Source organism: Drosophila ananassae, chromosome XR (assembly GCF_017639315.1).
Source record: "Drosophila ananassae strain 14024-0371.13 chromosome XR, ASM1763931v2, whole genome shotgun sequence".
In the NCBI taxonomy this organism is placed as follows: domain Eukaryota; kingdom Metazoa; phylum Arthropoda; class Insecta; order Diptera; family Drosophilidae; genus Drosophila; species Drosophila ananassae.
The window spans coordinates 15,328,923-15,355,955 of NC_057932.1; the positions used below are offsets into that span (position 1 = coordinate 15,328,923).

Below are 27,033 nucleotides of genomic sequence, written 5' to 3' on the forward strand. Positions count from 1 at the left end.
GGTTAAGTGAGTTTTTGTAGCATACTTTTTTGGGCTAAAGTGAAGAGCCTTCTCTTTAAACACTCTTTTAGTTAAAATTTGTGAGAAACAAGGCCTAGAAACTTGGCTTTCCAATAACTTCAATAGATTGTATTACCTAATTACGATTGGAGTTCAGTGGAGGCTTTTAAACTATACTTTAGTGGACACTCTACTGGCCTGTCCTGTCCTGGCCCACTTGAAAGTCCTTTGCCAGGACTAGGATGAAGCCAAGCGACAGCAGCATTTGAGCCAAAAAGGAACCACTCGACTTGAGTTTTCTTTTTCTTTTCAGCTCTCAAGCTTTTCTTTTCTTTTCTTTGGCAATTCCAACAATGGAAGCCCACACATCCCACCTACATGAGAGTGTGTGTGTGGGTGTGTGTGTGTGTGTGTGTGTATGGTTATGCCACTGGGATCTCAAATTAACACTTGAAACGCATTGGGGCAAGGCAGGAGAAGGAGTAGGTGGAGGTCCTGGAGTAGTCCTGGAGTCCTGGAGTCCTGGGCCTGTGGCTTGTTACAACCGAATCGAGCGTATGACTTAACAAGTGTTCCAATCTCCAAAGACTCACTAATACACACTCATACACCCTACCTACTACCATAAATGGGGGAATATCCTTTACGAGTTGTCATCGGTTTTGCTTTTTGGCCCAAAACATTCCGGGGATTGGCTTTGTTAGTGTCCTGGTGGCAGGACGGGCCGCCTTTTCTTTGTCGGCGGTCGGCGTTGTGACAGCGCTTTAAAGCATTTTTTTAACACTTTGCCTGTCATTACAGGCGGAGGGTGGTGGATGTGGAGGAGGAGGAGGAGGAGGACCAGATAAAGTGCGAGGAAAGCCAGAAGGATGAAGGACGAAGGACTTCATGTGGTAATTGCCAGAGCCCTTTAGCTACCCGCCCTATCGCATCGCATTTTTTTTGTCTCTTTTTTTTCTGTTTGCCCAGCTGCCTTTCCAACATTTTTATTATTTATTTTCCCATTTTATTTTTATTTTTATTTTATTTTTTATTCTTTATTCTTCAGCCACCCAAGCCATCCCTATTTGATGTGAGATTGTGTTTGTCTTTGCCACAAACAACCGCCGGCACAGCGAGTTTATCTGCGAGTGTCTCTCTGTCCCCGACTATGGTCTTGTAATGCGATTATTCGCCGGATTTGGCAAGAAGTCCTTTCATTCCACCCGCTCTCTACATCCTGTAGCCATATCCTTAGAGTCAGTTGGCGAAGCAAATCGCTCATTTAATCGCCCTGCTGCGAAAATTGCGACTTCCCTTATCAGCCGAGTCGGACCACAGCAGAGATACTAAAAAATAATTGATCTCCTCCATCGGTTTTGCATGCGAGCTTCTTTAATCCGACTAGGAACGTAATTCGAACGGAGTGTGGTTGGGAAAGGCAGCTTAGCAGATCAATTGGCTGAAAAATAATATAATGTGATGGCTAATAACCTGGGCCGGAGGCTTTTTTAAGGAGAATTTATAAATACAAGCCTCAGAAAGTGAATAAGTTGGGGTTTCCAGAGTCCTAGGCCTAGAGTCCTGTCCGTTTGTCCGCCAACTGTCCGTATTAGGTCTTTTTCTTCCTTCTTTCTAGTATTTTTATTGTTTATGATCATCTGGCCACACTAATCTTAGCATCTTAACACAAACTATTTAATGAAAACTTTGGAAATAAGACTCTTTAGTCTCTAAGTTCCTGACATATACAGGATCTTTGTCCGTTTATCCGTTAATTAGTCTTGTCAGTCTTTCTAGTGTTTCTGATATATATATACATCTGGTCACACTAATCTTAACATTTTAGTACTAACTAATGAATAAAAACTTAGAAAAGAAGACTCTGAATTCTGTAAACTGTTAAAAACTTCAGGATCTTTGTCCCTTTGTCCGTTAGCTAGTCTTGTCTGTCTTTCTTTCAAGTATTTTTATTACACATATGCATCTGGTCACACATTCTCTTAAATCTTTATAAGAAGAGACACTCTATAGTCTCTAAATTGCCAACAAATTAGAGGCTTCTTGTCCCTGTCAGTTTGTCTACCCACTGTCCTTTAGATAGTCCTTCTTTCTTTCAAGTCTTGTCAGTATTTTCTTTAATTTCTTTCAAGCCTGGTCACACTAATATAGATCACTTACTTACTAGTGAAGAAAGTTTGTAAAGAAGACTTCATAGTCTCCAAATTGTTAACAATTTGAGACTTCTTAGCCCTGTCCTTCAACTGTCTCTTAGATATTATCATCAGACTCTTTTTTCTAATTATTTTCTAGCCTATGAATCATCTGGTCACACTAACCTCTAGATCACTCTCTCCCTAACCAAACAATATAATACTTGAAGAAAACAGACCCCTTACTCCCCCAAATTGTTAACAATTTGAGCATTTCCTGGCCACCTGATAGTTACCATAAAACCCAGCCCCCTTCATGTCTTAAACTCTGGCGCTTAGTATCCGATTTCGTGCAGACTCAAATGGCCAATGTCTTGGGAAGACATATCAGATGCCAGTTACCAGGGCTAACTGGCCCCGTTAGCTGCCAACTTGCCGCCTTCTCACGTGCCGAGGCCTCTAAGCCTGCCTCTTTGCCTCAGCCAAGTCTGTTTGTCGCCGTGGCTTACGAGGCTGTAGACTTATTTGTTTGGCTTTTGCCGAAGCACTTGGCTACCTACCATCTTATACATACCCCTTCTGGTATGTTAGCCAGGCTTATTCGTCTAGACAACAGACTTCCAATGGGCCATAGATAGTAGTAGATGGTAGTCTTCGATTCTAACTAGATACTTTTGAGCCACGCGACTTGTCAATCAAATAGCGCCTGGGCCGAGACATCAATCATGCTTGCCAATCATCCATCAATCAATCAAGCCATCTGCTCCGCCAATACAAGAGAGAGATAGAGTATATCATTATTGTTGTCTTTGTCTAGCCGATAAATGGAACGAAAGTAAATTTCATTTGTGCTGATTGTCGCGATGCGTCTTAATCCCGAATGTCAATTTCCAGTCGTCCTTGTTCTGTTTGGTAATTTTTTATTTTTTATTTTTTGTATCTCCGCTGTTTACGCGTAGATTTAATTTTCATACCCATCCACCCCCCCCCCCCCTCCCCACCATAAATATGCACAGCACAATCAATCGAAATTCATCACTCATCCGACGGGTAGGCCCGTCCGTCCTTCCAATCACATCGCCTCCTTCCACTCCGCACATCGCTCATCAAAGCTCATTAGAGTGCGGAAAAGTGCCCGCGGATGGATGGAAATGGTATGAAAATGGTATGAAAATGCTCCAAATGGTGGGAAAATGTTGGGGAAATGTGCTGTTCGCGTATGTGCTGTTTACCGAACGGGAAAGCGATGACTAAGTGCTCCGCAACGCACCAAAATGCAAAATTGATAAGACCCTGACTGAGACTCGGCTTAGACCAATCCCTCAGCAGAGAACACACTTCAATGCCTCGATAAGTATCGGAATACTGATATCATTCAGGCCAGAGCCAAGTCAATCAGGAATCAGAGGTTTAAAGACACAAAGTAATATAAACTCCTTTGGAAGCTAAGTACTAGGAAGCCAGTAGGGTGCTACTCAAAGGGCCTACTAGGATGTCCAGATCTTTGGCTATTTGCATCAGATTTTTGAGAGGACTACCTTTAAAGGATTGTGGATCTATTTTTCATAAGTTTGCATTAAAATCTTCTCAAGGTCTATTTTTTAAGATTTATTTTCTATTTTCGACTTGGGGAATGGCGGTACTAAGAATACGATCTAAAAGATCCATCTACGAAGTCCATATCTCAGCCAATTGTGATCCGATCCTTGAAAGTGATAGCTTAAAAGAATTCCAGATCAATTTACTATCAAACTGCATTTAAACATTTTCATGAAAAATTTTGGAGATTTTTATTATATTTTTACCCTTCCAAGGATCTGAAAAGTAACTTTACCGCCCATAAGACCCACTTCAAAGTCCATATTTGAGCCAATTTTGATCCGATCTATAAAAGGAATACCTTCTACGAATTCCAGATCAATTTACTTTCAAACTGTATTAAAACCTCTTCACGTTAAATTTGTTCAATTTTTTCTCAATTTTTGGCATGGGAGCCCTTCCAGAAATCTAAAAAGTGTGGGTACCGCCCATATGCCGCACTTCAAAGTCCATATTTCAGCCAATTTGTATCCGATCCTTGAAAGGAATACCCCAAAAGAATCGCAGATCGATTTTCTTTCAATCTGCGCTTAAACCTTTTCAAGGAAAATTTTAAGAATTTTCTTTGAATTTTTCTCCTGAACCCTTGTAGCCCTAAGGGATACAACGCATATAACCCATTTTAAACCGATTCTCAAAAGTTATACCCTGAAAGAATTGTGAGTCAATTCCCCTTTAATCTGCCTCAAAACTTGATGAAAAGTGTGTTATTATTTTCTCAACAATTGCTTTTAAATAAAACCACTTAGAGACCCACCTTTAAGGCGATTGAGAAGCGAACGCCCCAATAGAGCGTTAAGTATCTCTGTTAATAATAAATAATCGAGACGAAGTGTCGGCACTGCAAACAGTGTGAAGGCATCGCCGTTTCGATTATATATTTTTTTTTTTTTTTGTTGAACATCCCTTCGTTATCCCTGGAGCTTCATCTTATCGATGTCTCTTGGCTGGAAGGGCAGAAGGAAGGTAGGGGGCAGGGCGAGGTGTTATGTCTTTTTAGCTGGAAGCATTTTAAGCTCATGACTGAGCTCGATTGGGCTGGAGCTGTAGCTGGATCTGGAGCTGAGATGGGGGAAGATGGAAGGTCCTTTAAGAAGTCAGCCACTTGGAGCCAAAAACAATGCGAACAGCGACAAACGACAACGACACCGACACCGACACCGACAACGACAACGACAACTACAATGTCGGTGGCGACGACAACGACGGGGCTACCTGACTACCTGACAACCCTGAGGTGTGTCCTGTCTGCTGTTGTTGCTTCCACCTCCTCTGCCTCCTCCGCCTCTGGGGTAGCCACCCCTCTGTAGAACTGGCTTGTGTTGTTTGTTTGCTGGCTTGTTTGCCAGCGCCATTGAGTTTTCCATTTCATATTCAAGGGCAAACAGCAGAAGGCGAAGGCGAGTGCCGAGGGAGCCAGCCTTTTTAATTGAGTTGTATCGACAATAGATATCCATTAACTCGATGCTCCTCAAGCCAATGTCTCAACTATAAATACCCGCTAGTAGATCTATAAATTATTAATAAATATTGTTATTTTTCCTCTAATTTCTAAGAGATAATGGGTATTCCAATGTGTCATCCTTATCCCCAAAATCGAGCTCTGTTCTCCTGCATTTTTTTGCCCCCGGCTGTGACTTGAGTTGCGTCGACTTGGCGACTCTTTCAATTGCGCTATTAAAAATCATTTAGAGTCTGACAAATAAACAGCTGCAGGGCATTCTCGCTCAGGTGGGAGGTGGAGGTCCTTCTTCCCTCCTTCGATTTATTTTCACATTTTTTTTTTTCTCATTCAGAGGGGAGGTTCTTAGGAAGGACTTCCTACCCATCCATACCCCATACCCCATGCCCCATGGTCCAAAACTTTCAAATCAGCAACGAAAACATTTTTTTAAGCAAACGAATAGAAATATGGAAATTAAAATGGAATTAAAACATTTTTTATTTAAATAACGCCCGCACATGCACACATACATATACAAAATGCGTTTATCTTTGCTGTCCCAGAGAAAGAAATGAGAAAAAAAGGAAACAAATTTAATAAAATATGCAGCTGTGAAATAAGAACGGAGCTGAAGCTGAAGCTGAAGCTGAAATAGCAAAAGAGCTACAATCAAAATACAATGCCGACTGCCCAGCGGAGGCAATGGGGCGGAAGGGGTAGTTATGAAGGGATGGTTCAGGGTTCAGGGCTTTGGGTTGTTTTAGGGGTTTTAGGGGATCTAGGGATGTTCAAAGGGAGGTGAGGTAGGTGAGGCACTACCTCCTTTGGAGAGAAAGATATGCATATTCTTCAAGATAATAACCATTCTCTTAATTAAATCTAAAATTTATCAATTAAATGTTAAAGAAATCTTGATAAAGTTCGATATTTTCGATAGTCAGTGACTCATCTCTAGTTTCAGAGGATCTAGAGTTGTTGAAAGGGAAGAGATAGATAGATAGATAAGGCACTGCATCTCCTGCTTCCATTGCGAGAAAAATGTATATATTCTCCAAGACACCAACTATACTCTTTTGAAAATCTACAATTTATCGAAAATTTCGATAATTTAGACAATCCATAGTAGAGATAGTAGTCCATCTCTAGTTTCAAAGGATCTAGAGTTGTTGGAAGGGTGGAAGAAGGAACACAGGATCTTCTGAACGAGAAAATACATATATTCATTAAAATATATTCTACCAACTATAATCTTTTAAAAAAACTAACATGTATCGAAAAGATTATCGAAAAGAACTTCCGATAGTCAGTGGTCCATCTCTAGTTTCAGGAGATCTAGTAGGTCTTCCAAAAGACAGCATCCTTAGAGAAGAATGTATATATTCCTCATACTACTAACTATTCGCTTTCTATAATCCAAAATTTATCAAAAAACATTTAGTATGAATAACGATAATTTCCGATACTTTCGATAGTCATTGGTCTATCTCTAATTACAAAAGATCTAGACATTGTTAAAGGGAATACTAATGCTACTATATGCTAGAAGAAATGCTACTAACTATTCTACTACTAACTATACTCTTTCGATAATACAATATTTATCGATATTACCGATTACTTCGATAGTCAGTGGCCTATCTTTAGTTTCAGAATATCAAGAGCAGAGAAAAGAGAAGCAGATGAAGTAATACAACCCTCGCATTATTCCCTCTTTGCTCCACTAACTACTAACCTTATAAACAATCTCCCATTTATCGCAAGAGAGTGCGATATTTTCGATAGTCAGTGGTCCATCACTAAGAGGAGTGCACTCCACGTTGGTATCTTCGCTGTTGACTCAGCTGTACACCGACGACTAAAATTCCCACTCATCACAGGAACAGAACTCATCTCCGAACCGGAAACGGCATGCGGAGAAGAAAGTCAGCACAGAACTGCTGCTTCCGGTGTTTACGTGTGTGTGTGTGTGTGTGTGTGAGTGAGTGTTTCAGTGTCTGCTTTCCCTGCTTTCTCCAGAACAAATTTCGAAACTAATTTCAATGTTTAGTTTACGCTCCGCAGTAAGCAGAGTGCAGAAATTAGTTAGCAGCTTTGTCTGGATCTGGGATCTGGAGCTGGGAAATGAGTCCAAAAGTTCATCCGTGTATATTTTTAGATTCGTCTGTCCGACTGTCCGTTTGTCCGCCTGTCCGTTAATTGTCCGCCTTACTATTTTTACGTATCTGGCTTTTCTCTTTCACCATTTATTTATTTATTTATTTTTTGTAGACCCCAAAACCGCCTGAAAATCCAACCCAAAATCAATAGATAACCCTTCGTGGACGACCTCGTTTTCGGATCACACCATAACCCCCAGTGTGCCAGGGTTATGGAACTCGTGTCCAAACATTTCTAGCAGACGACGACGCCTGGCATTATAAATAATCGAAACGCCAAACGAAAATAGAACATAATTAATGGGAATAAAATCAGCCGGAAGAGGTCGATTGCTGCTTGCCAGGGTTTGAACGCGAGTCTATAAATAATGGGGGAAGGAGGGGGTCTCACTGCCACACTGCCACACTGCTGCAGACAAGGCAATAAAAAAAAAGAAACCCAAAACAACGTATTAAAAAAAAATTAACCATTTAAGAAATCAACTCGTCACGCAAAGACCATTTGATTTTGAAAAGTGAAAGTGATTGTGAAGGGCTGGGAAGTAAATCAAAAAAGTTATAGAACAGTGATGCCTATCAAATGTCTGATTAATATGGCCACACTTTATCATTTGTTGATCTGGTCACTCTGTCTTCTACAAAATACTTATTTTCAGAGCTTTCAGAGCCATCTTTGATGTCATTTTCAGGCATTTTCATTCATTTTCATATTCTTTAATTTAAATTATTTATTATTCATCCTCCTATTTATTTATTTGTCAGCTTTTTGTTCTCTCTCAGTTCTATTACTATTTCTGTTTCTATTTCTATTCCTATTTCTATTTTTCTATCTATTTCAATTTTAATTCCTTTTTTTTGTTTGTTGTTTTGATTGTTTGTTTGTTTGTTAGCTGGGCCCGCGTTTGTTTGCTCTGCCTTGCCTGTGCATTAAATGCAATTGGAATTAGAATTTGGGCTTGGCTTTTAGCGCCAGAGCCCCATTGCCTGACCCCTGACCCGCGACACTCGCGGCGATTGGCAGTTTAATTGGCCATTTTGTATAACAATTTGTACTCTCTGGCCGGCCCGACAATTTGTGGTTTGTTTTGTTTTTTTTTTTTTTTTTTGTTTTTTTGGCCCAAAAACTCTCTCTTTGCTTCGGCGAAAAATTTAATGAAAATTTCTGGCAATTCCCAGCCTTGCTGTTATTGTTTATGAATCAACATTTTGGTTTAGGAGGCAATGAATTGGAAACATTTCCGAAGTGAGATAGCCGATTTTTGCCCAAAAAGGAGATCCTCTACAGCCCATATTTGAATGATTTTTGTTGATATTTTCGCTTTTAATTAAAAGCCATTGCATTAAAGCACTTGGAGGCAGGACTATCACATCAATGCAGCTTAATTACGTGACATAATTTAGAGGGCGATGACAGAACGAGGACAGGCAGCGACAATTTGCTTTTGTTTACGGCCAGAACAGAGAAGAGAACCCCTTGGAGTCCTCACACTTCCGCAATGCCGCGAGTGGCATTGTAACTTCTTTTTATAGTACCTGGTCCTGGTCCTCCCCCTAAACATAGATGACAGAGGCACCCCCCCTTGGCCTGCTCTGAATTATGAGAAGCTTTCCTCGCCCCCTACTCGCGGCAGTTATGCTAAGCTCTGCAAATGAACATCATAAATAAGGGTCCTGGCAGGCGGTAGGCAGGAGGCAGGAGGCAGGAGCAGGAGGCCCAGAAGGACCTGCCAGCACCGCTGAGACGCACGTGTCAAAGGCAACCCAGAGACAATGTCGAGCAACACCGAAATAAGTAAACTTTTTACACAAAAAACAAGAGAAATGAAATGCTTCGGCAATTAGATGATCGAATATGTGATACCATTACTGAGTAACTTGATTTATTTTTGAGGAAAAGTTGTTCATTTTGGAAGAGAAGTTCAGTTCAGTGGAGAAAGTGGAGTGGAGAAAGTTAAAACTTTCATTAAACCAGAACTAGCCACCGGAAGTAATCCTTGTTGCCCACAAAAGTACTTAATTACTGGGAAAAATACTAGTTTTGGCTTAAAAGTTTCTATTATATTGTGGAATATTAGTTTTCTTCTCTAATTTGTACTTATTAGTTGCTAAATTTAATTACTAAATTATTTAAATGAAATTTTTAATAAGGGAATTATGAGTGTTTTCTGTAATTAGACTGGAATTATCGGGTTTTTATAGTCTTCTTTGTATCAGACCGGTTTAAAGAGTTTCTTTTAGTTACTTAATATACTAATAATACCACTCCTAATACCAATAGCAGATAGAGTATCTCTGATATAAATATCTAAGTAATTACTTAATATTCTAATAACACAACTCAGAATACTAATATCAGATATGTTTATGGAGTATTTTTCATTTAATTATTTGTAATATTTCTTACTAATTCTCTAATAAATTTATATATTTCCTTAAAAGTACCGGGTATTAATAGTTTCTTCTAACAACTATAACTATTCACATTCTTCCTAAGCTATAACTATGATTTCTACAATTATTTCTTAAATTATATATTATAAATATTTAAAACAAAAATTAAAATTAACTCCAAATATTCATTTTCCTAAGACTTAAAAACCTCTTCTTAGACCTACCTTCTCTAGTTTCTTTGAAGTACCGGGTATTACTAGTTTTTCTCTTAAATATAACTTCTATAATAGGTATAAAATAGATATAAAATAGGTATAAAACATGAACTTGATACCTAAAATCTAAAAATAAATATAATAATTTACAATTTCCATACAAGTACCGGCTATTTATAGTCTCTTCTCTGAACTCTAACTATTTAAACTACTTCGAATACTTTAGAACCTCTTTATAGTCCTACCTGCTCTAGTTCCTTTTAAGTATTAATTTTACCGGGTATTAATAGTTTCCCCCCACAACTAGAACTACACATCCTTCTTCTAAAGCACTTATAATAAAATAATAAAAATAACTAAATAAATACTACAAAAGATCAATCATAAAACTTGCTGTCTAAAATCTAAAATAAATGTAATACTTCCCACTTTCCCTTCAAGTACAAGCATCTATCAATAGTTTCTTCTCTCAACTCCAACTACTAATACTCCTTCCAGGACTTCATGACCTCTTCTTCCTCCTTCCATCCAAGGATAATGAGAAACCCAATATACCCGAAGCCATTGTCTTTGGGCTTTTGTGGGCCAAAGTGCGTTTCGAATTGCGCGCATGTTTAAATGTTGTTATGAATATGACAGTCGGGGGGAGACAGTGGGTGGGTGGGCGGTTGCCTGGCAAGGACTCTAAGGAACGACAGGACGAGGCTGCCAAATCAACCGCGCGAGGAGGTGAGCCGTTAAATGCTCATGAGCATTTTGTGAGTGTGTGTTTGTTTTTTGGTTCTACTGTTTTTCTCTCATTTCGTGGAGTATTTTCGTAATATTCCCGGCCCACAAGTCCTCCTCCCTCCAGGATGGATACAAAATACGGCCCGCCGCCTGTCGCTTGTAAGACAACTTCCGCTAATGCAAGCACCCGCTTCCGTTTCCGTTCCAGTCTTCCCGACCTTCTTGTCCTTTTGTCCTTTTTCAACTCTCAGGTTCGTCTACTTTGTGACTCCTGCTGCTCCTGTTTTTGTTTCAGTTTCGGCTCATTTCTTGTATTTGTTTGCTGGCTTTCAGAACCGCCTATGAAAATGCAAATTGAGTTAAATGTTTATGTGTTTGTAATCAGGACCTCCCTTTAAGCACCAAAAAAAAAATAACAAAAACGGGGCGTATGAGTGATGCGAGAAGGCGCCAACAAATAACATTTGCAATTACTCGAGTTTATTGCCAGAAGGGCCAGAAAGAGTGCCCCACCCACTCTTCCACTAGATTTTGGGGGTGATCCTTGACAGGACATGCAGGAGATGAAATGCAATCGAAGCGATCATCTGGATGGATAGTCTTCCTGGTTCCTGGTTCCTGGTTCCTGAGGCCGTAATGGGCCTTCATTCACAATTTTAATAGGCGCGATTCCGTTGATTATGTGCCATTGTGGGGAGAGGAAGGACGAGAAGGACGAGAAGGACCTCCCAGCAGACGACAGACGACAGGTGGCCCGGGTTGCCGTGGCAATCAAGTAAATTACGGAATTTTACAACTTGCCGAGCTCACATAGCACTCCCTGCCAGGCTCCTTTATTTATTTTTTTTGTTTGTTTGATTGCGTTTCGCAAATTGGCATCGCCTCTCAGTCATAAAATTTGATGCTAGTGCGTAGGGGGGGGGAGGACTGGGAGTTTATTTTTTGTTATTTTTTTTATTTTTTGGTGGACAACCGAAGAGACAACCCCCCCCTTTTGGAACCCCTTCCAAGCGAATGCCGCAGCAAGGCCATAAAACTGATGTCCTATTAAATTATTGAGCATAAATTCAAACAGCCAACAAACAAACAAACAAAATATCCAACAAAAAATTGAGAGATGGACAGGATAAGGCTGTTAGGCGAATCAGCGAATGAAAAAAAAAAAAAAAAACAAAAAAATGTATAAAAATAAAAATACATATCAAATAAATAATAAATAAATGACAGTCGATAAAAAAATGACATCGTTTGTAGTTGCTGTTCTCTTCTGTCATCCGATGTGTGTGTGTAAGTGTGAGGGTGAGTGTGTTTGTGTCCCGACAGGACATCACAGGACAACCATAATAGAGCGATTCATTTGCAGATTTTTCCTTCATTTTTTTGATAAAAAATTGACAAAAAAGAGAACAATACAGGGGGAATAATGAAACGAATCATTGAGGCAAATATTTGAGTGATGTTCAAACAAAACGACAGCTCCGGGCAGGTCCTTTGGTCCTGCCCATTAGGATAACCATAACGCCCAATATTATAAAAATGTTATTGCTTTTCATTATGCCGCCACTGCCACAACAAAAATGAGACAAATATGAGAATAAAATTGTATTTTTTTGCGACACTTTTGGGAGGAAAAGACTGACCAGAAGGACCCTAATGAGTCCTGTCCAGAGCAGCCTGGTGCATGCAGTTTCTCGAAGGATTCATTAATCAAAGTAAGGCCAAGGAACCAACCGGAAAACAGAATAAAATATGTTTGCTTAAAATTCTTAAGTGCGAAGGACACAGCAGGATCTCTCAGTCAGTTGCAGGCTCTTGACTCATTAGATGGTTGCAAAAAAATATATAAACAAGGATATTGACAAATGCCCGGGACAGGACATGTCAGGATGCAAGGATGTAATTCACAAAAATGTTCAACTAAAAAGCCAGCTAGAGGAGCAGTTGTGGAGGCAATGACTAATTCCAGGACCTTTAGGGCAAAAATTTCAATAGCCAGGGGAGGCAAGGATCCTGACAATCCTGACAATCCTGACAACCCTGGTAGCTCTTTTAGCCCTGACAACCCGGCCAGCTCAACCTCAAAAACCAAAACAAAAACCTTTAAAACCATTTAACGTAACTTTCAAAACCAGGCTTTCCAAATATGTGCCACGTTTTGGGGCAAAGTGTGGGTGTAAGGATATGTAAGGATGTGCAAGGATATACTATATACATATACATACACCCCGTGTGTGTGTGTGTGTGTGGGCAAAGTTTTTAAAGTGTCAGAAAGTTTGGGCAACGTCACCCGGCATCATCAACAGCGCCACTTTCGGTGGGCCTTCGTCCGGCAGACCGGCAGACCGGCAGACCAATGCACCTGCTAAATTGTTGAAGGCGTTTTGGCCAGAGGGGGCGTGGCCCAAGTGGTCACTTTGCATTCTGAACCTGCCCCTCATCCCCCCACTCTACTGCGCTTTCCGGATTCCGTGACTTTCACTTGACTTGATTTCAAAAAAAAAGAAAAAAATAATGTCATGGCTTATAACTGAAATATTTTTGATTAAAAAATTAGAAACTTTTAAAAAGAGTTTTATGCTGGAAATAAAATAAAGATTTATCACCTAAAAGGTCATATATATTAAGTGTTTTAAATAAAATAAAGTGGGGAGTTTAGGGGATTATAAAGTTGTTGCAAAAAATCACGCCATCTGAGACATGCAATATTTCAAATTAGTTTGTTTATTTAAATTTAATCTTCAAATTAAATACTTTTAAAGCTTAATTAGAAGCTGAAATAAATTAAAAATATTAAGAATTTCTAGCTATTATTTTTAACAAAACTCTTGGCCTAAATACATCCCCTTCGAATACATCCTTTTGGCCAAAAAATGAGGAAAAATGGCCAACAAATATTTGTGCATTTTGGCAGCTGACTAGCCCCAAATCTGATTCTGATTTTGATTCTCATTCCCAACCAGACCACCCCCACCCCCCCCCCCCCCTCCTCTCTTGTCAGTGCAATTATTTCGAAAGCAATTTGCATTCCCCGACCCCCTCGACCCTTTTACGGAAGCGAATTGCATGCTCTGAGCTCTGTTTACCCCCTAATGGGGATTTTAAGCCAATGATTTTTGCGATTCTGGCGACTGACAAAAGCCTGTCGAGATTGATCGGCAAAGGGCTGGGCCAGATGGGGTGGGGAGGGGCCAGGACACTGCCGGAGGAGCACAACTCAAGAGCTGTGGCTCAGCAACTACAGGGGAACTATTTTTAATTTTTTTTGTTTTTTTTTTTTAAACTAAACTCCTAATCTTAAGTCCCCTTCCCATTAGATTAAAACTCAATTGGAATAAAGAAACCAGAATGACAGTGGAACTAGTTAGTTAGGTAAGTGAGACTCTGGGTTCGACTCTCCCAAGAAAGAGTATTTTTTTTTCTTTTTTTTATTTTATAACTATATTATTAACTATCCTGAGTAAGAAAAACAAACAGGCAACAGTACAAGCTATTAACTATCTATATAGTTAGTTAAGAACTAAACTGCAGTAAATAAAACTAAAATAAGTAAGTCCTTTAGTTCCACCCCCTACTAATCTAGTATTTATTCCCCCTAGAAACTAGTATTTTTTATTTATTTTTTAACTAAACTATAATATTATGTATCTTAAGTAAGAAAACCAGTTAGTAAGGTAACAATAGTTAGTAAAGTAAGGTAAGTAAGTCTTTGGGTTCGACCCCCTACTTAGCTAGTATTTATTCCCCCTAAAAAACTAGTATTTTTTGCTTTTTTTAGACTAAACTATCTATATACTATTTATTTATCTATTTACTTAGAAACTATTCTTTTTTAGATTTTTTTTAACTGAACTATTAACCATCTTAAGTAAGAAAACTTAGGAGCCCCTAGGAACTAGTATTTTTTTCATATTTTTAAGTAAAATCTAATATTAAAAAAATTAAAACTGCAGCAGCATCTATACTTCTATCCACTACCTATATAGTTAGTTAGTAACTAAACTGTGAACTATCTTATGTAAGAAAACTAAAACTGCAGGATAGGCAGTGAAGTAGGTAATCCCCAAAGTCCGACCCTTCCAAGAACTGGTATTTTTTCCACTTTTTTGCTCTTTAACTAAACTATTAACTATCCCTAGTCCCCTCCCGTGGGATTAAGATTCAATCGGTCCGTGTCCGGCCCAAGAAATCAGTTAATATTAAGTCAGATCCCCTCCAGACGACATTTTCATTATAACCCCAAACTGAACTCAACCAGAGCTCTGAGCCAGAGACAAAAAAAACTGAGACAAAGAAGCTAGAGACCCAGGGCTGCTAGAGCTGCCTTCGGTTCGTGTGGAAAAGTGCGTGAAAAGCGCCATGATTTATGCAGCAACTACAACAATAAATCCATTTTGGCATCGCCCAACAAATGGCATGTTAAATGAACTGAAAACAGAAGCCCCGAGACGGACGGAGGGTCCTAGCTCTCAAGGCTCTAAGAAATGAAATGAAAATGGAACTTGGGGGGGATCTGGGGATCTCTGGATTGGAATTGGAAGTGGTAGGGGGAAGTGGCATGGGGAGGTATTCGAGGCAAGCAGGCCGGAAGTCGACGCAATGCAGCACTTCCGGTTGGCTCGGTTTCCCGGGTTTCTCGACCTTACTCTTGTGTCCTGTTCCTTGTCCTGTTCCTGGTCCTCTGTCTGATTCCTGATTCACTTGCTCGCCCAGCTGTGGCTTCCAACAACCTCCAGCCTCCACCGAGAAAGCCAACCACAAAGCTTTTGGCAACCCTGGCCCAACTCCTGTCCGCCTGTCCGCTTGTCCGCTTGTCCGCTTGTCCGCTTGTCCGCCTGTCCGGTAACCGCATGAGAGGCGGACAAGCACGCCGTAAATAAACAAAACCTTCCGTAACTTTCAAAAATTAAGCCTCTCCACCTCCCCGAAAAACAGAAAAGGTGTGTCTTTGGCCATTAATTCCAGAAGATCAGAATCATAAACAGACTTGGCAACCCTGTCCAACAAGCAACTAGTTTTTTGTGAATTTGTTTGCTTTGTTTGCATTTCGATTTAATAAAAAAAAAAAAAAACACTTCAATTGCCAGTCTTTGTTTGCATTTTAATTTCAAACCAAAAAACTTCATTTTTTTCAGCAATTGTACATGCGATTAAGTGTTTATTTTTTTAGTTAGATGCTTTAACTAAGCCACGCTCAATTAAATCATATTATTTACAAAAAAAAAGTAACTATTCGATGTAATTCTGAAATATCTATAATAGATAATAGCTTCCAAACTGTCAACTCTGAAGCAGCGGGTCTCTTTATCTTTTTTAATAATTAATCAGAGTCTTTGGTTTCTTGTTGCAACCTCCCCTCCGACTGCCGCCCCTCCCCCTCCACTAGTGGCGCCACCAATTAGCACACATGGGGCAAGTGGCAAGAGGCTTTTGGCTTCAGCTTTTCGTTCCAGCTGCGAATTAAAGTTGCATGGCCGCAGAAATATTTCAATATAAAGCGACCGGAAGGGGTGGTCGGCTCTGCACCGCAAAAGGGGGTATAATATAAGCGGAGCGGGGGGTTGAGCTATAGGGGGGGATGCCCAATGAAATGTTGTTTATATACACAGTTTTTTAATCTTCTGGCCCCGGCCCCTGTCCAGCCCCCTTTTTTTTGGGGTTTCTGCTCCGACAGCGTACACGGCAGAAACATTTCCGCTGGCACAGCACACAGATACAGATACAGGTACAGGAACAGGTACAGATACAGATACAGTGACCAACTATGCACACACGGTCACACTGAGAGGATAACTGAACAAGTTCAAACATGTCTGATGAAGTCCAGACTAGCCAGAAATGGAACTAGAGCTATTTAGGCTATTCTGATCCAAGAAATCCCTCATCTTTGAGCAAGTTATGTAAGTTATAGATCTTTTGCAGACATGGTCACACTGTTAGAACATGTCTAAACGGGTTTAAACATGTCTGAACCAATCTAGACATGCCAAAGGTGGAATAAGAGTTATTATAGTTTATCTTAATTGAAAAATTCTTCATCTAAAACCAAGTCATGCAAGTTATAGATCTCTTTCCATTATTTCTCTCAGTAGTGACAAACTTTGCTGACATGGTCACACTGTGAGAACATGTCTAAATAGGTTTAAACATGTCTGAAGTAGTCTAGACTTCCCAGAAATGGAATTAAAGCTATTTTAGTTACTTTTAATTCAAAAATTCTTAATCTTAGACAAAGTTATGTGAGTTATAGGTCTTCCTCCATCATTTCTCTTAGTAGTTACCACCTATGCACATACGGTCACACTTAAAGAACATTTCTAAACAAGTCTAGAGTTATTATAGTTATTCTGAATTGAAGAATTCTTTATCTAAGACCAAGTTATACAAGATATAGAGCTCCCCCCTATTTTCTCTCAGTAGTAACAAACTTTGCAGACATGGTCACACTAATAGAACATGTCCAAACAAGTCTATACTCTCCAGAAATAGAACTAGACCTATTATAGTCCTTCCAATTTAAGAAAACCCCCATCCAATACCAATTTCTCTCAGTGCTATCCACCCAAAAACACCCAAACTCGGTCACCGCTTAACCCTCATCAGGCTTTACACCTTTCGCTGCAGTTGGAAAATTCAAATTTAGTAAATTTTTTATTTCCATTTCGGGTTATCCTCTTTTTTTTTTTCTTTTTGTATTTCTATTTCCTCTAAACAAAAAAAAAAAACCCAAAAAATGTCAGAGGCTTACACGCTTCTATGCAGTTAACTTGTTTGCTTTAGCCAGAGGGGGGGGTGTAGTGGAGGGGCTTATAATCAGCATAACGGCCATAACAATGGCCATTAAAGGCTGCCCAGGGCGAGCAGCTGACGACCAACAGCAACTCATTTTTTATGGCCAACAGGGAGTGGGAGTAGAGGGAGTAGAGGGAGTTAGAGGGCCAGGAGTTGCTGGAAAAACAGTCGGCATAAATCTGTGCACAATGCGTCTGGCATTTGCTTGATGGCTTGATGGCTGGCTGGCTGGCTGCTTCTCTCCCTCAGAATCTCTACACGTATCTGTATCTGTATCTGTGTATCTACAGATGTATCTGTATCTGTAGATGTATCTGTAGATGTATCTGTGTTTCTCCAAAGTGAGTTACTGCCGTGTGCGTGTATAACTTGACCGCAAAATAAAATTTATTTGTATCGTTTGTTTTGTCGCTCAAGTGCTACCAAAAATAGAAATAAAAAAATAAAAATAAAAATAACAAGCAGGACAAAAGGATGTTAGAATGGGGTCTGATAAAAAAAAAAGGAGGACTCTGTTTGTTTAAAAAATGCACTTCAAAGGATATGATTAAAAGTGTCATCAGCTAATGAACAAGAAAGAGACAAGAAAGTTAATTAAATTTCTTTGCCAAACTGAGAGACAAATAATTGAATTAAAATTATAGGTTATAGGAGAAGGAGTGCCTTGTCCTTAATTCCTTCCTCAATATTTGATACATATGTATTATTGAGTTAAAAAAGTATCTGATCTGGGGAACTGCATAAATACGCGAGATGGCAGACTGCAGACTGGCCTGGCTCGTTTAAGAAAACCATATCCCTTAGCTTATTATACGAGGAGAGGAGCCAACAAACCGTAACTCAGACACCGCTGAGACCGCTTTTCTTTTTTTTTTTTTTGTTTTTTTCTCCATTTTCCGTTGAGTTTACTTTGCACGCAACATTATTCACAGCGAATGCCATTTTCAGTTCACATACACACATACATACATTGTGTATACATATATATAATATGTATGTGTATGTGTGTGAGTAATGCCATCCTTTTCGTCCTTTTTGGGAGGACATGAGGAGTCGGTATTTGGTCAATGCGTCAGTTTTACGGCTCGTAATGCTTGTAATTGATTGTTAATGCCGCACTTAACCCAGACTCCAGCTGAGTTGGCCCAAAGGACAATCGTCCTGCGGCCAGTCTACCTCCCACACTCCCAGTTCCAGGCCCAGTCCCAGTCCCAGTCCTTGTTGCGTGGCCTTATTTATAATTTAAAGGCCGGATTGCGTGTGCAATTGTTGGAATTCCTTTTTAAAAATAACACACAGAAATCAGTTAAGAATAACCAAATGAGGGCCAAGGATCAAGGAGCTTATCGCCAGAGCTCAGGACCAAACTACATATTGCACTTTGAAAAAAAAAAGTAATTATTATTTAATATTATTTAAAATAAAAAAAAAATATATAAAAGGAATTAAGGAGGTCGAAGCTGCCTCCATGTGGCAGCCACAAACGGAAACGTTAATGCCGGCAATATAATAAAAGGATAATGCAGCAAGGAATGGCAAGTCCTCGATGCTCGCCCGGCATTCCTTCGCTCGGCAGCCTCCTACTAAACAGCCTCCGCAGCACACAGAACTCAAATGACAATAAACAAAAATGCAGCTGGGATAACTGGGCGCAGGATCTGCGAAACGAAAACAGAAAAGTCAGAAAGGGGATGGGATGGGATGGGAAGGATCTGCTGGATGAGAGGCAGGATGAAAGGAAGGAAAGCACCAGGGAATGGTGCTGAGAATGGCAATTTGGAATGGTTGAAATGTTGCTCTCGTTTGTTGGCCTTTACATTTCTTCGTTCAGTTTCGTTTCTCGTCTGTGTCTGTGCCTCGTTTGCGTTTCTCATTTCTCGTTTCTCGTTTCTCGTTTATTGAATTCGCAGCATGGCAACAATGGCAACAATTTCTGTTGCATACTTTTGCGGGAGTGTAAGCCCTATCCTCCCTGCAATCCTCCTCTTTATCCTTCTTTCAACCCATCCATCCATCCATTCACCCCCCCTTAAAAACGAATTAAAACAACAATGTGGCCAAAAGGATGTGGGCAGGCAACAGATTAGGCCCCGGCTTCAAATAACATTATAAACTATGCAACACGGCCAACCGAGTGGGCGATTGTTGCAAATTATTAAAATATCACTGATTTTGATTCCAATCACGAGTGCCATTCCACAAAAAAATAACAAAATAGGGTCAAGGCTTGGAATATTTTGGTATTATGGACCAAAAATGGCCTGCCAGAGTGCCTTTCTATTATCTGTTTCATGCAATTTGCCGAGAGTTGCATTTTTTGTGGACTACTGGAATCGGATTATCAGCATATTTCCCACAAAAAGTACTTTGCAACACTGCCATTGACCAAAGCATTTCGATTTAAAAAAAAAATACAAATAAATAAAGCTTTAACGAAATAAATTTATTGACTGAAAATGGTTTACATTTTTGAGAGGCATTTCAGAAAGAGAGCAAAAATAATCAATAAGAAATTTAAGAAAAAATAATCATTTAAGAAATAGATTAAAAAAGTAATGGCAGTCGGGGAAACGGAAAGATGATGGCAGAAATCATGGCCGCCATTAAAAGACGCCATTAATGGCAGCCATGTTTGTCTTTAGAGATGGAAGACTGCTAGTATCGATAAGCGATCGTGACAATATCGATCAAGTATTTTTAAACTTACTCCAACATAATATTGTTTTCCAACACTTATCTTAAAACTATCTTGAAATAAAATAAAAAATAGAAGAAATAAATTTAAAAAGTAATGGAAATTGGAACAACGGAAGAATGATGGGAGAATACACGGTTTTTAGGGAGATGCCGCCATTAATGGCAGCCATATTTATCCTTAGAGATGGTAGGCTCTTAATATCGATAATCGATCGTGACAATATCGAAAGAGTATTTTGAAGCTTATTCTAACATTTTCTAACACTTATCTTGCCATGCCTTTAGAAATGAGAGAAACACGATGGGAATAGCGATACACGATCGTGAAAATATCGATAAGGCATTTTTAAGCTTACTCTATATAACATTTTCCAACACTTATTTTGAACTTATGTATCTCAAGACCTCTCTTGCCCCAAGTATATACATTTTTTAGACCCCCAAAGTAATTATAACATATTTAAGCAAAAATAAACAATTACTCAAGTGCAGTCACAGTCGAGGAGTTGCGACAACAACACCCCTCGTTTTGGCCAAACACCAATGTACTCGAACACCCAACCGAGAGAGGGCGGGAGTGGCCTGGGGGCGGGGTCAGTGCCATCGCTACCAAAGTCGTTCAAATGAAAATGAAGATGAAATAAAATGGAAAGCACAAACAGAGCAAGAACTCTGAAATTTTCTATTCTGTAAACTGAAATTGAAAATGAACAAGCGAAGCGAACACGGACAGGGACATGGGAAGCCGACAAGGACACGGGCCAGGATACGGATATGACCAGGACAAGACCTACACCTGCACTGGAAATAATGCCAAGGATGTCTTTCTTAAAAATAAGTAATATTTATTAAGGATTAAGTACTAATGTCCTGTCGATATTGCAGCTCCTTCGTTTCTCAAAGTGTACTCCAGGACATGGAGGTGGAATGTGTGTGCAGGACCAAGTACAGGAGGCGTTGGCAAACAGCGCCAGAGTGCCAGGATGTGTGGAATAGAAGGTGATTCAATGGCTTGTCCTTTTTTCCTCCCTTTCTTGTCTTGGAAACGGCGTTCGTCCTGTAATGAGCTGGATATCAGGGTGGAGCTGAGGCAAAAGGACACTGATGAGCTGCGCTTTAACTAACCGAAATGCAAGGAGGAGACTTCTAGAGTCCTAGAGTCCTGGCGACTAGGAGACAGGTGAATAGGGATGGTAGTAGAGGGATGGTCTCTACTAAGAATCACTTAAAAGCAAATTGCGCTGAAAAGCAATCAGCGCATAAGTGCAATACAAATACAAACAAGTTTATTGCTTTTCCCGTTGTCCTCGCGGTTTTTTCCGGTCAGGATAAATGCTAAATTCGCGGGGAAATCGGAGGGAAAATGGGAAAAGCGAAAGGAAAGCGGAAAACGGAAAGGGATTGCATCACAAAATGAGATGCTTGAATGGAACGAATAGCGAATGGCGAATGGCGAGTGTCCTGGCATCGTACTATTTACTAAAGTGATATACGGCGGATATCTGGCCAGGACAGGATCCTTCAGGATGATGGACTGCCAGATTAGCACAAGAGAGTAGTAGCTACAGGTTTGAAATTAAACAAGAACCTCTCTAATATCCTTGACCCTTAATATGTCCTTAAACAGGCCACTAATCTGGAACAATCATGGCTCATAACAAGGCCCGAGTCCTGCCGAAAATAAATGTGCGTTCTGTTGCGATTAAAATCATTGTTTAGTGGGCCACCCGCCACACCGCCCCTCTGGCGCACTTGTGCCACTGTCGACACCTGCCATGAGTGATCACCGCTCCCCGCTCCCCACTCCCCGCTCCCGGCTCGCGGCTCCCAACTCGCATTACAATGCAAATAAGTGGCCGGGGGGGGAGGGACAAAGGTCATGGCGCTGGGGTTGCTGCCCATATGGCCTGGCCTCTGGCGGACGCGACGGAGTTGCCAGCTCGTAACCCACTCGTTTAGAGGAGGAAATGGGCTTTTTTTTATATCCTTGCTAAGGGTATTACGAATTGGAGGGAATTCTGGTTCTAAATTCATGGTTAGGATGTAGGGTAGTAGGTTCTTACTTGTTTTAGCTTGTTTTTAACAGGTTTTAGCTAGTTTCAGAGTGTCTGGAACAATCTAGCTCTCTATTTCTCATTTGAAAAGGGTATTAGATGCATCCCTTAGAGCATATTAGAGTATATATTAGGTTATTTTCTCCCGAAGAACCTTTTCCCTTTATTTATAAAAATTTTCAATCATTTTCTAACAAGTCTAAGTCAAAATGTCTAAGCGAGTTTAGCTCCCTATTTCTGACTTTGAAAGGTAAGAATATTATCTCTTAGGGTATATCAAGTACGTAAGACCTTGTTAACTTATTTTCTAAGACATTTGTGAGCATTTCCTAGTTTGTTCTAAAATTTATTAACATGTTCTTAGATGTCATACAGTGTCTAGAGTAGTCTAGGTGACTATTTCTCTATTATTATATTATATATTGGATATATTGTATATTAGGGTATATATTAAATTATTTTCTTCCGTATAACTTTTACTTCTGTTCTAACTTGTTCTAAAGTAGCCTTTCTGCCTTTAATAGTTAGAATGACATATGTTAGGGTATATAAAGTACATAAGAACTTGTTTATTTTATTTTAATTGTTATTTATAAGCATTTCTAGCACATGCCCTTACATATTCCAAGTCTAGACAAGTCTATCGCACTTTAGCAGACAAGAAGGACCTATCTTAGAGTATCTAAAGTTCGTATTCCCCTCTCAGAACTTGTTTCCGTTTATTTTATGGCATTTGTAAGCGTGGCACAGAACGTTTCCCCGGGAGACAGGCACTCCCTCAGTTAGTCAGTCCAGTCCAGTCCAGTCCAGTCCAGTACAGTACAGTACAGTCGAGAGCGACAGTGAAGCATGCCTATATATAGAACCCACTGGCTAGGCCCTTCAAGTGGCTGGGAATCGAAATAAATGAATGTGGCAGTGAGGGAGATGTCCACACGTAAGTAAGTATGAAAAATTCAAGCATGCCACAAGGCACCACCACCATTATACCACCATACTTCCGCTGAATAGTTGAGTGAGTGAGGATATCCTTTCGCAGGACCTCTCCACTGGACACTTGATTGATTTTTTAATAGACTCCTAGTTGGATTGAAAGCCAATTATATATTCTATTCATAGAGTTCACTTAGTAATTAGGAGGGACTTGGCACGATTAAGGACTAGGCCAGAGTCCTTTTTTAAAGCTATCTATCTGAAATTTATTATTTTTTCTGGAACTTTAAACCGGCTTATAAATTCCATCATTACTATTGCAGGATATTTTATCCCAGATATCCCAGGACCTACCTACCTTCTATACTACCCTCCTGTCACTCCCTGTTGAAAAATCCCCAATTGGATTTTGAGTTTCAGTTGAAGTTTCAGGTTCATGTCCTTGTTCGTGTTTCTTGGTTTTAGTGTTCAGGAGTACAGAGTTCAGTGTTCTGTTGTGAGTACTCGGGTTTCGTGTAGGGGGTGGGGGGATTCCAGGATTCCAATAAAATGTGCGAAAAAGTGTGATGCGAGGCTCGCGATTGCCATTTATTTTTATTGCCGCACTTACCTGCTACTTAGCGCCTTTCGCACAGGTGGGTGGCTGGTGCTAGTCCTCACAAAACTTTCGAGTTTGAGTTTTTGAGTTTTTGACTTTCTACTCCTGCGAATAAAAAAATAAGAGAGACAAGAAAGCCAGGATACAGAGAGGGTGTATGTGTGTGTGTTCTTGGCACTTTAATCAGTAATGCCAGCTGCTGCTTCTGTTATCCTGCTCGAGCATAAGGATAACCAGGTGTCATAGGCTCTTCACCCACCCATACACACACACATACATAGCTGTTTTTTTTATAAAAAAAAAAGAGAGAAAAAAGGACAAGAACATTTTCGCACATAACACTTCTCCGGGGGCCATAAAGTCGCGCATATTTATAAGCTTCGGGTGTATCCTGTCGCTCGATTTCCATCCTAGGCGCTGCTTTTATGGCCACTCGAATCGTATCGAGGACATGGTCTCAGGACATACCATATCCCACCTATTTGCACTCAATTCGGATTCAGATCCGTCAGCTGCTTCGCATTTATTTCACATTTCGGCACTTTTTATTGCCCAAAAATTGAAGGCGGGGCGGACTTTATTGCCGACTGGATTTTTGGCATAAACAGAATTTATGCATATACAATATACACACAGGACACTGGATACAGGATACAGGATACAAGGCGGAAAAAAAAAGGGAGAAGCAGGAGACAGGACATGGAACAGGACCAGGACTAGCACCAGATCCTGCCAGATCCTGGCCCGGGAGCACAAAGTTTTTAATTTGCTTAGACGCGACCAAAAGTCTCTGCAACTCAGCTAGCTCCTGCCGCTCCTGGGAATACAGGACTAAAGTCGCTGCCAAGGACTCGCCAAGGAGTTCGAGCCTCCTTTCGTAGCTTTAACCAGATTAAATTATCGCATTTTTCTTTATACATATATTTTTTTATTTTTATTTTATCCTGCTATCCCCCCTGGAGCCTCTTACTCCTTCTATCCTTGATTCGATTTTTGCCAACCAACAACAACAACAACAAAAATGATAAAAAAAAGGACCTACCTACCGTCTGGTAGAAAAAAAAAAGAAAGAAATCGACAGGCAAGCGAGAAAAGTTCGAATAAATTGAGTGAAAGTTCGCATTTTCTTTAAACATTTTCCTTTTTTTTATTTTTTTTTTTTGGTCCTTTTAGGCGCCAGGACATGGCCAGGACTTGAAATTTCTACTTTGCTGCACTGGCTCAGGTGTGGATGCTTGCCATTTCTTAGATCCTTTTATTTCAGGACATTGAATTATTTCAGGAATAAGTTTGCCATGCAAGTTTCTAAATGTGAGTAACATTTTCAAATAACAAGTTCCAGAAATGACTGAAAGGATAATTGTAGTTTCTTGATCTTTCTGCTTTTTTTTCATTAAAAACAAAAAGGATAATATTTTACTTTTGTTTTTAATTTGTTTTTATAATTGAGAGTTGGAAAAATGTTAAAAGTTTTTAGGAAAATATTTAGAAATTTTATAAAATTCAAATTAAATTCAAATGATTATTGAATGAAATGATATTTTTCTATTTGACTTTTTAATAATAAAGGTACATTTCGAATAATTCACAATATTATTAAATATTATGTAGGTTTTTTTTTATTTTAATTCAATAAATATTAAATATTAAAAATAATTGAGGCATTTAAGTATTAAATTTAATTTCATTTAAAAATGTTTATTTTTGACAGAAGAATCTAAGAAAATCTTAAAATAAAAACTATTAATTATATAACTATTTAAAAACTTTATAAAAAATTATATCTGTCTTCTTTCTTTGTTTTCACATTTCTACCAACAATTTTTTTTCAAATTTCTCCAAAATTTTTAGACATTTTTTGTCAAGTTTTCAATAAACTTAGAAACTTGGACATTTTTTTACATTATTTTTTACTTTTTTTTTTAACAAACTGTTAAAAATATTTCTGAAATTTATTTAAAAATTAAAAACAAAATCCTTTTCCAGCAAAACAGCCTGAGTCTAAAGAAAAGACCTTTTTTTGAATTAAATTTTTGGCAACAATTCTTCCAAACACACACACACACACTGGCACACTCGCACACACTGCCACATACACACTCATACATCCATACAGCCATAACTGTAAAATGGACACTTACTGGCTGGTGTTTTGGAATTATTGGGACAGGCCCCGAACAGTATGCTACACTTTCCACTGACTGCACTTTCTCATTGTTTACATTTCACTTTTGCATTGGATTTTTTGGGTTTTGGAGCTTTATCCTTCTTCTTTTTTCTTTGTATTTTTTTTTTCTTTCAGGTTTTCAGGTTGTTGTTGTTGTTGTTGTTGTGGTTGCTCCCTGGCCCGTCAATTAAAAAAACGCACGACAAAAAAAACAAACACACTCTTAAGCACGTGAAAACGAAAAAAAAAAACAAAACACTCCACAATTGGCGACGGCACGCGGGCGTTTCGCGACACGATTTGTTTTTTCTTTTTGTTTTTTGGGTTTTCAAACTAGTAATTTTTAGTATTTTTTTTTTAAATTATTTATTTTTTAATTTAATTTAATTTTTATTTATTTTTGAAATTGTAAAAAAATCGTCTTTGGGAGTAAAGTCGTTATGCCGTTAACTCCCCCACAAATAAACCGTTAAGCGTTGCGCCGTAAACCGCTCTTTTTGAACGCCACTGACCACTCTCAATGTGGCACTGTGGCAGCTTCGAGACACAAGACACGAGATGCGACCTGCGATTTGCGAATTGCGATTTGTGAGCTGCGATTTGCGAGTTGCGAGTTGCGAGGCGATCCGAATCGTATCGAATCGAAAAATAACAGTAGAATTGGCGGAATACGCGCGTCTACGAACCGCTACGTTCGATAACCTAAACGAAACTGAACGCCGAACACTCGAAACTCGGCCAATGACTCGTGTCCTTTAAGTTCCGTTAAGTCCCGACGAGTTCCATATCGTTTCTGTTCCACAAACACACATACACCCTTAGACGCCATCGGCTCGGCACGGACATGCACCTTTGGCAGGTCGTTCTGTCTCCCTCGCCCCCTCCCCCCCCCCTTTAAACGAGGCTCTCGGCTAACGGTATTCGTGTGGGCGCGTGCGGGAGTGCGAGCAGTGCGCCGACGCCAAAGGGGAGCCAGTGGACTCCATTTGTGGATGATATTGCCAATGGAGATGAGCAGCCCCAAATAGGATCCCATATTTCAAATAATTATTTATTATTATTATATTTTAAGATTTTTGATATTTGTTTTTTAGTTTTTAAGACTTTGTATTTAATTTGAAACAAAAAA

General features: G+C 39.5%; 1 protein-coding gene across 5 annotated transcripts in view; it reads right to left on the reverse strand.

Moving 5' to 3' along the window:
- The window catches only part of LOC6505218 (zwei Ig domain protein zig-8), a 174,792-nt gene extending 148,140 nt beyond the window's left edge, over positions 1–26,652 (reverse strand). For 4 of the 5 annotated variants that reach the window (XM_032451947.2, XM_032451946.2, XM_044717397.1 and 1 more), the window contains exons 1-2: positions 25,879–26,651; positions 23,750–23,842 (exon numbers count right to left, since the gene is read on the reverse strand). The gene's annotated coding sequence lies outside the window, so the exon portion shown is untranslated. Of the gene's footprint in view, positions 1–23,749; positions 23,843–25,878 lie in introns of all 5 variants that reach the window. The other variant, XM_044717396.1, reaches the window with a different exon arrangement.
- Between the last annotated feature and the right edge of the window lie 381 nt (positions 26,653–27,033).